This window comes from Somniosus microcephalus, chromosome 11, assembly GCF_052327205.1.
Source record: "Somniosus microcephalus isolate GS21.2 chromosome 11, FLI_Smic_1.0, whole genome shotgun sequence".
Classification (NCBI taxonomy): domain Eukaryota; kingdom Metazoa; phylum Chordata; class Chondrichthyes; order Squaliformes; family Somniosidae; genus Somniosus; species Somniosus microcephalus.
In genome coordinates this window covers 201,305,832-201,318,743 of record NC_140997.1, presented here as the reverse complement: position 1 = coordinate 201,318,743, position 12,912 = coordinate 201,305,832, and the positions used below count along the sequence as shown (strand labels likewise).

Genomic DNA, 12,912 nt, shown 5'->3' with positions numbered 1-12,912 from the left:
ATGGAAAAATTAATGAAATATTTTAAAGTACAAATACTATATAGTGGAGTTACCTTCAGTGTCTAGTAAGAGGCTTAGGTCTATTTTATGTTCTTCACAAAAATAGTACTATTGTTTAGTGAAAATAATCACAGTTCTCTACTACAGAGAAAGATTTTTTTTTTAAACTCAACACTACCCACATACTTTACAAAAGCATATTATAATTAAAATGACTTTTTTACCTCTTTGCTTTGAAAACGAGTCATTTCACCCCTACCAATTTTCCCCCTCCTTTCCGAATCCTTGCTGGTATACAGTTCATGCCAAAGTCGTCATCTTGAGCCACATCAATAAGCATTGAAAGGCTGCTCGACTGTAGGAGGCATCACGTGAAGCCCAATCCTGCCCTCACCTAATGTCCACGCATGCACTTTTCAAAGCAGGGCCTGCTCGATCAGTAGCAGGAAACTTCACTGCCTGTTTCCTCCCAAAACCAGCACTATTGAACCCAAGAATATAAGAATTAGGAGCAGTAGGCCATACAGCCCCTCGAGCCTGTTCCGCCATTCAATAAGATCATGGCTGATCTTGAGGCCAACTGCAGTGCTCATGGCTGAGATCAGCTAATTCGGTATAGACAGAGATGGAATTTGGCACCTTCCTAGTCTGTATGGCTCAGCTGTTCACTGGATAAATTGGCTGAGCCTTTGTACTTACTTCAAATGCATTTCTAAAGGACAAAAATATTTTATAAACAAACTCAATTTGAACATGAAGATAACTGGGAAAGAAATTAATGAGAGGTTTCAAAATAATCAAAGTGTAGAGTAAAGTCTTCACTTAAAAAAGGAAACAAACAGGAAAAGGGCAAATGAACCAAATAAGCAATACAGAAAAAAAGCTCAGCATCCTACTGTTTTGACAAATTTACTGCACTATTTGGCGAAATACACCCAAGTAATGAAATGAACAGTAATTAACTGAATGAAATCCCATGAGAAATTAGTTTGTGTAAATATTTGCACTGAAAATTTTCAAACATCACAAGTCAAGAAATACTGGACTGTAAGACACTAATCTTTATTGCAATCCCTACAGACTCCTCCCAAAAAATCTGTAAAGTACACCAATGCACAGGAAATAAAAAATCAAAACAACAAAATGTATGTAATGATTTGCAATTTGTATTTGCAGTCAATACCTTGAATGAGGTTAGATAAGAACACACCCTGTTTACCGTCAAGTCCTCTAAATGTGTACAAGATGCAAAATAAGTGTCACTTTGCTCTACTGTATATAATGCATATATAACAGCACTGCATACAACGTATCAATGGATATAATTTTGCTGTGGAAGGTATTCTGCTACCTTAGGAAAGACAGTAGATTGTATAGTTATCTCCCAGTGTGGGTGTGACCCTAAAACTATACAACCTACTACCTCATCCCAAAGTGCAAATTCTACTCCTGACGCATTCTTTTTATGCAATTAGTGCTCTGTGGAAACAGGTTAAATTGTTCATTATTTTACTATGTGCCACAACACAAAGTCAAACTCTCATATGAATAGTAAATTAGACACATCTATTTAGTAATTCTGGTGAAGACCAAATACCAAAATTCCAAGGCTCATGTATTCAATAGAATGGAGTCTCCATCTGCAGTTTACTGTGTAAGGGCTTCCACAGCATTGTCAGTCATTGCCCCTACCTCACTCCCGCCACCACTAAAACACTCATCCACGAGTCTGTCATCTCCAGGGTTAAGCTCGAATGTTCTCCTCACTGGCTCCGCCCCTCCACGCCCTACATTAACTCCAATTTGTCAAAATTCTCACATCCTTACCAACCTCCACTGGCACCCAGTCTCCCAACATACTGAGTTCAAAATATTCAATCCCATTTACAGGTCCCTCCAAGACCCCATTCACTGTGCACCTGCAATCTTCTTCAACCCTACATGCCAACATATGCCCTCCACTCTTCCAATTCTGGTCTTCTTTGCATCCCACCTCTTTCCATTCAAGAATGGCAGAGCCTTGAGCTACCTGAATCCTACACTCAAACTCTCTCCCTAAAACAATGTACCTTGCTACCTTGCCCCACTCCTTAAATGCTATCTCTTTGACCATGCTTTATATCACCTAATTCTTTAACGATGGTTCAGCATCCATTTTCCCCTCTGTAAAGCACCTTGGGTCATTTACTATGTTAACGGCACTATTTAAATGCTAGTTATTGTTGGATATGATTAAATATTTGAAAGAAAATGGAATAAAAGTGTAACAGTTGATTCTTAAAACCTAAGCAATAGACAAAAAGTGGTTATTCAGCATTCTTGCAAGAGTATAGAGTAAGGAGGTAATCCAAAATACAGCCTTGCACAGAAAGAGATATAACGTGAGTAGCAATTACCGAGGTTCAATACATTGGGGGAAATTATATTTAATTTAAATTTCTTTCACCAACTTTCTATAAGGAGCTTTAGGTTTTCCGAATCACTACATCTATGTTGTAAAAACCTAAAGCAGCATTTACAGTTAAAGTCATCCAAGCAATCCAAAGCAGAGGACTTTCAGAAAAATCTAAGTTAATCCAATCTGTTCCAACTGAGATTCAGAAATGACTAACACTTGATTTTAGTTTCTACAGTATACTTCTATAGTGAAATAGGGATCAGAAAAGAATATTCTGAACTCTTGTACCTGTGGTTGGCTCAGGCAGCATGTCCCGAACATAATTGAAAACTGGGCTACCTGAAATATTCTTTAAATATTTCAAAGATCTGAAATGATTCTTTACCTAGGACACTGGGTATGTGGTCAGGCCATAGGTGAATTTTCACTTATTACACTAAAAACATAGGTTAAATTACCCCCAAAATTAATTATTTATAATGAAGATACTGAAAAGGTAACTAATTTACTTCCACATTCCAGTCACATCTACATGCTGCAGTATTACCAGAAGTACCTGTGAGAAGGAGTCCCTCTCCGTCTAGATAATACTTTTGTATCCAGAGATCTACCAAAAATGAGATCTAAAAAGTACTATTGGGTCAAACTATAGTAACCCAAGGTGCTACCTGGATGATGTTTTCTCAAATTAGCGAATTTCTTTCTCAGATTAGCTGATTATGTAGACACTAATTTTAATGGGATTATCCTGGATGCTTCTAGAAAGTCTACTACTACCTGTTAAGTGAAGAGTATACAGTGTAATCAATCATCCATTTTTTTAGCATTTGTTTGGATGTATAGTACTCAAGCTATCAATCCCATTAGACACAAGGCACTGGCAGGCCTTGTGAATAAACCTCGTCTTAATATAATGAATCAAACCCTTTTTAGTACTGGCTTTTTAAAAAAAAAACTAAAATGAGAAACTGTAGCAGCCTAATGGAATTATACTCAAAACAAATAACTACAATTTTAGAATAGGTATTGAACTCATTGAACCAGAGGGAAAATTTCACAAAGGTGAGTGGAAAACTGACGAGAAGTCTGTCTACAACAAGAAAAAGAATGAATGCACCAGTCAGAGGAATCACAAATGATTTTCCTGGTTGTCAACCTGGGCTTACTAGACTGTCTAGAGGTTGCTGGAAGGAAGAAATTTGGAACCCTTACTGCAAACACAGAAATGTAAAAGTTTGTAACTGATTTAACCAATTAACAGTTTGATGCAAAAAAAACTATAAGCTCTAAATATCTGTTACACCAAAATACCCACTGTTAATATAAACATTTATACAAGTAGTTTTTTCAAATGGTAGCAGAGAAAATGTTAGCTGTAATAGCTAGTGAATAGTTAACAGTATAGAACTCTGGCATTATATTTTAACTGATGTATTAGAGAAACCCTTATGTTGAAGTGTTAGTATGCTATGTTAAGACATAAAAGCCCAATGGTTCTATTGTGCAGCATTTGGCAAACCCACAAGTAAAACTGATCACCATTTACAGTGTAGACTTTTTACTTGGCTTCAAATGTTTTTAAAGTTGGCATACTTTATGCTTGACAACTGATTCAAAGTACAGACAGCCCCTAATTAGAGAAATAAAGTCTTTTTGTAAAGAAAGGCTCTTGTAGAAAACTACCACCACTTCGTATAGGAGTTAGGTGATTCCAGTTATCATCTTACCCACCAAGAAGTGATAATAGCAGGATTTTACTCCAATATGATGCACCTCTTCAAGGAACCATTCAAGATATAGAGGCTGCTGCATGTTAATTCAGAATTGTATATTTACTATTTGTGCAATCAACCTTTTAGTGTATTTTCAAATATCCATTGAGTTTAAGAGCTAGTACAGTAAAAATCCCAATTTAAAAATTACATATTTTTTCATAAAGCTCTGGGTAACAATCTACTAACAATCAGATAAACTTACCTTGTGTAGTGTATTGACAGTCTGTTCCATAATAGAAAACAAACATCACGATACAGCAAACATCTCATTAATAGAGGTAACACGAATGAGTAAAACTGAAAGGGCAAAATAGAACTTTTGTTTTCCTGTGCAAAGATAATTCTCCCTGTAAAGGTTCAGTGGGTAAATTTACTGACTGGGATGCACTGAGTCTTACAAACAAGGAAGGAAAGTTTGATCTCTTGAGTTAGCTGATTTCAACCAAGTCAATTGGTCACTGCAACTAGCTTAGTGCCCCAGGCTTGGAAAGGAGAAAACAAAACTTCATCGCTATGCAGCAAACCTCTGTTGAAATTCTGCATATGTGCATGAAAGGTGAAGTCAGGATTTGTCTTAGGCGCACACATAAAGAATAGCTATTTTGAGAATACATTGGAGGGCAACAGGCACCCAGGGAATCATACTTTAGCATGAGCCAATGCCTTCAGGAAAGCAGGAGTAATGGGAGGCAAAAAAAAATATGAACTGTAGCTTTCCGGTGCAGAGCACTGGTGTGCCAAGAAGTGGTAGGACATGATTCCCTTGCGTGGTAAGTTCTGGATATGAGCTAGATTATCAAGTGGATAATTACATGGACCTGAAAGCAAGCTGACCTATTGCATCAAGATCTAAACAGAATTAGATCTAAACAGAATTTTTTTGTTGTTAAAATCACTGATCTAAAAGTCAATCACATAATTCACATTTTGTAATGACTGCCACTGGAATGTAGTAACAACTTTTAAATCACCCATTTAGAGTGAGATGTAGGCAATTCTATTTCACGTGAATTTCAACATATTAGGCAGTATGAAGAAGTAATTCTGAAAAGATGATTGAAGTTCACTCTTTAATACTGTGGAGAGTCAATAAATGCTGCAGCAACACCTAGCAGTGGGGAACACCAAAATTACAGGATAAGAAAGCTGATTATAAAATTCCAAATGTTCTCAATATAATTTTATATAATTTATCCTGTTTTGTCAATAAAAGGCCTTTTTAAAATGATTCATTTCCAAGGTCAAGTTACGTTGGCTATTCATAACTATTCCAAATATTAATTCACTCCTAATCTAATAGTGACTTACTACATTACTAGAGTTCAATGAGAACACTTGTATATGGATATTCCTGAATTTCTACAACTTTATAATTAACTTTTCATGCTTCCTTACAATGCACACCTGCAGCTCTTCTTTCTACACATCCCCCACACCTTTCGCCCCCACCATTGGTGGTCATGCATTCAACCCTAATCTCTGGGATTCCTTCCCTAAATATATGAAGTAGGTTGAATTCTCCTTTTCTAGTATGGTCAATAAAGATCCATAAAGAGGGTGCCCTCTCTCTCTCATGGAATAAGAGAAATAGTACATTATTTATAGGTTGACATTTTCCACAATTCCTCGAATAAGATTTGTTTTACATTGTCTAACTAACATTAGGAACCTACCACGTTAAGCCTGCTAAGTAATGAAAATCAGTTTATTAGGCATTTAAAAAAACTTTTGAGTTTGTATTTTTGAAGGGAAAGGAGGTGACAAATGGGCATAAAAAGGTTGATAATTACTTTAAAATATATTAAGGACATGCTATGTAAACTACAATCTAAATACTAGATTCCTTAATTTGTGTTAATTTATAAAACTGGACAATAGCTTCTGCACAGCAAACAAGTTCCTCCTCACTAAATAAACACAGTTTAGATTAAAAATCTGGCAGCCTAACTGCACCAGATCATTCATCTCGATGAACAGCCATGTTTGTTTTGTGTGTGCAGCTTTCAATTTCCCTGTATTTATGCTAGCTATACTAAATTCATAATGGGTTTATTTCTATATTTTAAAACAACTCAAACTGCAGAGTTTCTGAAAATCTGAGCACAAGAAGGTGGTATAGTCCTACGAATATTTTGAAATGCACATCTGCATTGCAGTATTGTCCCTGGACAGATCAGAACCATTCACTCGCCATCTTTTTTTTACATCCATCCAAGTAGCAAATTACCTTGTTATTATTTTAATTTCTGACAGTTACTCATTTTAACGCTTCTTCAAAAAAAAACATTGTTTTCAGTTCAAAAAATAAAGGGTTTACTGTAGATATTTTCTTTTTGTCACAAGCTAATGTGTCACTGGCTTTGTTAAGGTGTCCCCCTAAAGAAATTCAAAACATAGCTACCAACACAAGTTATAACATCTATAAGCAAAAATATTAGTAAAAAACACGTATTATTTACAACCTTGGCTCAGAAACATAAAAACCATAGCGACTCATTAGAAAAGGAAAAATCGTAAGATGACGCTGAAATGTTTTTTATTGCCAAAATCTAGATACTTGCCGCACTTCAAACGCAAGCCAAATAGGGACAGGGAATCCTTTCCTTGGCATCATTCACTCTGTAGAACAAAAAAATGAAGCTGTAAGCTTCTTTTGTGGAACACTGACTGTAAAAAATGGGAGAAAAAAGTAGATGTTAAAAATGCAAAAGTCTATTTTCATCTAGCTACCTTAGATACATAACTACTGACAAATCTAAACAAAGATGATTTATATGAGCTTTTCAGACAAAAAAAAATTATTTAAACAACAAGCCTTGATGAACAGACAAGCAGCACTTCTGATGCATGCTAACGCCCTTACAAAACTAGCCTCGTATTCATTTACATTAATATTCAAAAGGGCGGATGTCATTCGACAATCCAATGTGGATGCACATACAATTCCAAAATTACAAAAAAACAACAAATACATCAGCAGACCTTCTACGCCTTATTATACGGATATATTCTTTCATGCTGACATACGAACAATGAATTTTATTTAATCGTCTATTTAATGTTTGGTCGCAGCTTGGCATAAATCCCAGACTTGCTCATATGCACCCCTTGCACCCCTCTGTCTGTAATCTACTCCAAAGAATTTGTTTTAGTGTTGAGCACAGATGGGAGCAAGTACTTGGCACGAGCAGCACCCAAATGGATACAAATTAGGAATATACTGGCAGCAACACAAAAACGTGAACCGTTGCAAGAAACTGGCACAGGGCCTTCCTCGGCTTAGCATTTTACAGGAACTCGGGATGAGAAAAGAAAATCAAATTGGTACGCCATTACAATCCATTTTTGTGTAGAAAATTACTTCACTTGCCTTAATACTGCCTCAGTGAAAAAGATCAGTCATACAGGAAAGCAAATCCAAGGTAACCAAGACAGTGCCTGCTTCAGAAAGTATGCCGATGCATGCCCACTTCACTGACTCTAGCTACGTCAGTTGCAGGATAAACCATGCAGCAGTACTTTCAAAAATCTGCACTGGTTTTGTTTGCAACAGCGCACTTATTCCAACTACATTTAGACCATCTCTCAATTAGGGTATGACAATTTTGATGTGAACAGTTTACATATCACAATGGTAACTGACATTAGAAATAATATTTTTGCATTTTGATTACTACAAAGAAATTGACAATTTATGCCAAAGTTATGAACAAAGATTATTAGCAGAGTAAACAATGCTATTAGCCACGCTATTACAATGATTGTGTCAGCAAGACACATATTAAATTATCAGCTTACTATAATTGCTGAACTAATGTGGTCACTGAGATCACATTCTTAGCATCTGACTCACTTTCAAAAGTGAGACAAATATAAATCTATGAATTTGTTCTCTCACAAATCATCATACAGGGTATGGATCAGCTATAATAATTTTTTGACTTACAAAAATTCTTTTAAGTAAATGGTTTTATGTCTAAAAAGCAGCCGTTAGTTGTTGCTTTGTGCATAAATAAATCTTGGGCCCATGACGCAAAAACTAAAAAAGTTCAGAATCCTATTTATGCAGCTCACTGCTGTTTTTAACAGTGTGAATCCCTGCCCAATAGCGTGATATTAGCTATAAAGAATAAACCCATGCTGTTGTTTGGTCATTTAAATTGGAGACCAGTAGCACTATAAATTGGGCAAGTAGTCAATAGCAAAACACTAAATTTTCTTTATCAACAATTCATGCCAGCTTATTCTTTGGCGAATAGTCACAGAACCTCTTTTATAGCAAGGACAAAGTAGTGAGCCTACTATTTCCAAGTCATGGCATCATGGTTACCTTTAGTTTCCTTGCATTTCAGAGAATTCTGAACTGAAGCTAAAATGCCAAATCTTTGGATAGCTACACAGGATGGAGACCAAAAAAAAACTCAAGGACATGCAAAATTTAGAAGCCAGCCAAACAAAGAAAAGAGTAGCGTGTTCACATATTAATAGCATCACTGCATAAGTCTATGCTCAAAGCTAAGAGAATTATAACTGGCTCAATTTTGTCATTGTAGCATCTCGCCATTTCCCCATACCACTTAAAAATTGGGAGGCTTAATGCTGATGTTCAGTTTATTGTTTCTAATTTTGTTCTATCAGGCATATCTCGTACTGCAAACAAGCAGGTACGCAGTTCCCTTACTTTTTAAATACACTGGCTGCATCAACACAAAAATGATTTTAGCTTAATGAGGAAATTCATGCAAATCTACATCAACTTTTTCAAAACTGAAATTTCAAGAAATGGTTCTGAAATACAGATGACAAATGTTATGGTTAATTTCAATTTCTCTCAACATGCTTTAAGAGTTTCAACAGCTGGTAATTATTTACTTATTTTTTGAGCTTTTATGGAAATCATACTTTTTCATGGCAAAATGCAATTTAAGGGATACACATTGACAAAAAGCAGATTTTAAAGTGTTCCAATCAACTAAATTCTCAACAGAGAAATAGGATTTTACTTATCTGGTAATCATATACTCAGCAAAATTTAAGCCTTCAAACATAAATCAACAGCTGTAGATAATCTTGCTACATTTCAACACCGACATAATGTAAACTGACACTCTCGGACACAAAGCAGGGGGGGGCACACACTCATAAGGAAACATTGCTATCAATCAAATCCCAAGTACTCCAAGGAAATAATGATGTATTTTAATCAAAAAAACCTGTTAACTTGTCAATGTCCAAAACACATTAACTTGCAAACATACCCAAATTAAACAATATACAACAACATTTATATAGCACCTTTAACGTAGTAAAATGTCCCAAAGCGCTTCACAGGAGAGTTATCAAACAAAATTTGAGACGGAGCCACATTAAGGAGATATATGGACAGATGACCAAACGCTTGGTCAAAGAGGTGGGTTTTAAGGAGCGTCTTAAAAGGAGAGAGAGGTAACGAGGCAGAGATTTAGGGAGGGAACTCCAGAGCTTAGGGCCTAGGCAGCTGAAGGCAAGGCCGCCAATGGTGGAATGATGAAAATCGGGATGCGCAAGAGGCCAGAATTGGAGGAGCGCAGAGATCTGAGGGTTGTAGAGCTGGAGGAGGTTATGAAGGTAGGGAGGGACTTGAAAACAAGGAGAGAATGTTTTTAATCGAGGCGTTGGTGGACTGGGAGTCAATGCAGGTCAGTGAGCACTGGGGTGATGGGTGAACAGGACATGGTGCGAGTTAGGAGACGGGCAGCAGAGTTTTGGATGAGCTCAAGTTTACGGAGTGTGCAAGGTGGGAGGAGTTTAATATAAAATCATTTGCAAAATTGCTAAAAGCTTTAAAAGTGACAGTTCACTGTATATTGCAAATTAATATGGAAACATCAAATCTTGAAAATTGATGACTTTGCTTTCCAAACCATGAAATACAAATTGTGTTCTGAAAATTACAGTATCAAGAAAATGCTGCAATATTTGCTACTTTACTCGTTTCAGAAACTGTTATAAACAAAATACACAAATAATCCATAGAGAACATTGATGGAAATTTAAGCAATGCATTTTTCATTTCTACTGGTGAGTCTAACCTCATGGAAATTAAAATAAAACATAGTGCATGACTTAACTCCGTATTCCCACTTTCTATATACGGATTTGTGTACTTCTTGTACCTAAAGGTGAAGAAACTGGCTGAACGCTCTTATCTGTGTCTTTCAGACTTGGAGATAATTCCATACTTGGTAGGCTCTGAAGTGTGGAATTATTTTCGAAAGGTTGTATTTTCCCTGTAATTGCAAGCCTGAATGCACTATATTAGCACTTATGGTCTGACATACAACAATCAAGTACTAAAATACAGGGTTTTATTTTCAACTATTAGCTAGAAACCTATTTGAACATGGATTTGAAATGTTCTACATGTAACTAAGTCACAAAGATAAAAAGTCCCAGGAGTTCTACTCAGTACTGCAGAATATGAATTAAACACCGACTATCCATATTGAGAATCTTTAAGATACCGGGCACTTCCCCCTGGAGAGAAAAATATTAGACTACTCACATTATCAAATGGAGAATATTACATAACAGCTCACTCTGCATATATTAAAATAAAACATATGAAAATAATTTAAAAATTACATTTTACAAATATAATCTATATGAACCTAGGTGGGTTTTTTTTTTTACAAATGGCCAGTTCAAAAAAAGTCATATACTATAGCTCCCCATTAATTATTCCCGATATCTGTAGTGATCATATAAAATGTTGCAGTACAGAAACAGGCTATTCGGCCCCTCAAATCTGTGGTAATGTATTTCTCCACGGGCCACCTAGTCTAATCCCACTCTAACTTTCAATATCCCTCTTCTGAATCTAAAAGTAGTCTTGAGATGTTCAGATTGGAAGAGGACATACAGAGGGCAATTTTGTGAAGTTTTGCTCCTGGATCAGTGCCTCAGCAGCAAGAGGCTCGGAGCGGAAAATTGGAATCACAAGGATGTAGCTCTCTCTCCACTACTGGGTTCACCATTATGAAACTACCTCACAGTGATACAAGTACCGATCCTATATGTCAGTAAATGAACAAGCATCACACGGTTAGGTTGTATTAGAACATTTTTGCTGGATAAAGCCCCCAAGACTTCCATGTGACATTTCAATTATATGTTGCAGCTTGTATTTGTGCACAAGCAGAGTATGACTATGCATGACAAGCAATCAAAAGGCAGTAAGGCTGCATGAATGATTTGATGGGGCAGCAGTAAAAGAGTAACAGGAGTTAAGGAGACACTTTGTGGCAGCTACTCGGTACAAGAAACCGTCAAGTAGCCTTATCTTGTTACCTTTCTTGAGGTGTATAATCTTACTCCTCAACCGAGTGTTGCTGACACCATTCAATCAGCTATCTCCAGTCTTTACTGGGAGAGTCCCCTTTTTAGTGCCAAAGAAAGTACCCATCCTTCATTCAGGTCTGCAAATCTGGATGTGTATGGACGACACTGCTCCATTCTGCAGGAATATGTCAGTGACACTGGTTCGGCCTCAACTGGAGTATTATGTCCAATTCTGGACACCGTACTTTAGGAAGGATGTAAAGGCCTTAGAGAGGGTGCAGAAAAGATTTACAAAAATGATTCCAGAGATGAGGGACTTCAGTTGCGTGGATAGATTAGAGAAGCTGGGGTTGTTCTCCTTAGAGCAGAGAAGGTTGAGAGGTGATTTGATAGAGGTGTTCAAAATCATGAGGGGTCTAGGCAGAGTAGATAGAGAGAAACCGTCCCCAGTGGCGGAAGGGTCGAGAACCAGAGGACACAGATTTAAGGTGATTGGCAAAAGAACCAAAGGCGACACGAGAAAAAACTTTTTTACGTAGTGAGTGGTTAGGATCTGGAATGCACTGCCTGAAAGGGTAGTGGAGGCAGACTCAATCATCATGGCTTTTAAAAGGGAACTGGACAAGTACCTGAAGGAAAAGAATTTGCAGGGCTACAGGGAAAGGGCGGGGCAGTGGGACTAGCTGAAGTACTCTTGCAGAGAGCCGGCACGGGCTCAATGGCCTCCTTCTGTGCTGTAACCATACTATGATTTTATGGTAAACCTCTTCCCTTGGCTTGCAGACAAGAATGCAGCCCTAAATGGCTACTACAAGCTTTTAAATTCCCATCAGCTGTGCGAACACTTCCTCCGGTAGTAGATGAGAGCCATGTCAGATTAGGCAATTTGAGTTAATACCAAATCCGAGATGCAAACTGCATGCAAGAAAAGTCAATGGGATTTCTTGCACTGTGCCATTATTGCCCAATCTGTACGCAAATAGAAATTTCTACCCCAATATCTTCCTCCGTTTGCTATTTTTAATAAAACAGACTATAATGCAGTCTGCTAGTTTTATACTTATGTCCACAAATAATTAACTAACCTACTGGAGCCAAACCATGGGGAGAAGAGAGAAAACCATGGGGAGAAGAGAGAAAACCATGGGGAAAAACCCCGTTGGGGGCAGAACGAGAACGAGAGCAACCGAGATCCTGTCAAGAGAGGGTATCCAGCCAAATTATTTTTTCACCCCCAAATTTGCACATAAAAAATGAAATTTAGTTTCTAGCATTTTAGAAATGTAAGTCTACATTTAAAATGTCCAATTCTGGTGTATGGTTTGGAAACTGCACAGTAATAGTCTACACAGCCAGCTGGTATAATAAATCAAACCCAATACAACTGCTGGTGTGATTAGAATCATACAGTACCATGGT

At 37.1% G+C, this 12,912-nt stretch overlaps 1 long non-coding RNA gene across 1 annotated transcript in view; it reads right to left on the bottom strand.

The window, feature by feature from the left end:
* The window catches only part of LOC147111125 (uncharacterized), a 32,068-nt gene that overhangs the window by 514 nt on the left and 18,642 nt on the right, over nucleotides 1-12,912 (bottom strand). The window contains exon 2 of the long non-coding RNA XR_015080042.1: nucleotides 6,735-6,840. This is a non-coding gene — a long non-coding RNA (uncharacterized LOC147111125). The remainder of the gene's footprint in view (nucleotides 1-6,734; nucleotides 6,841-12,912) is intronic.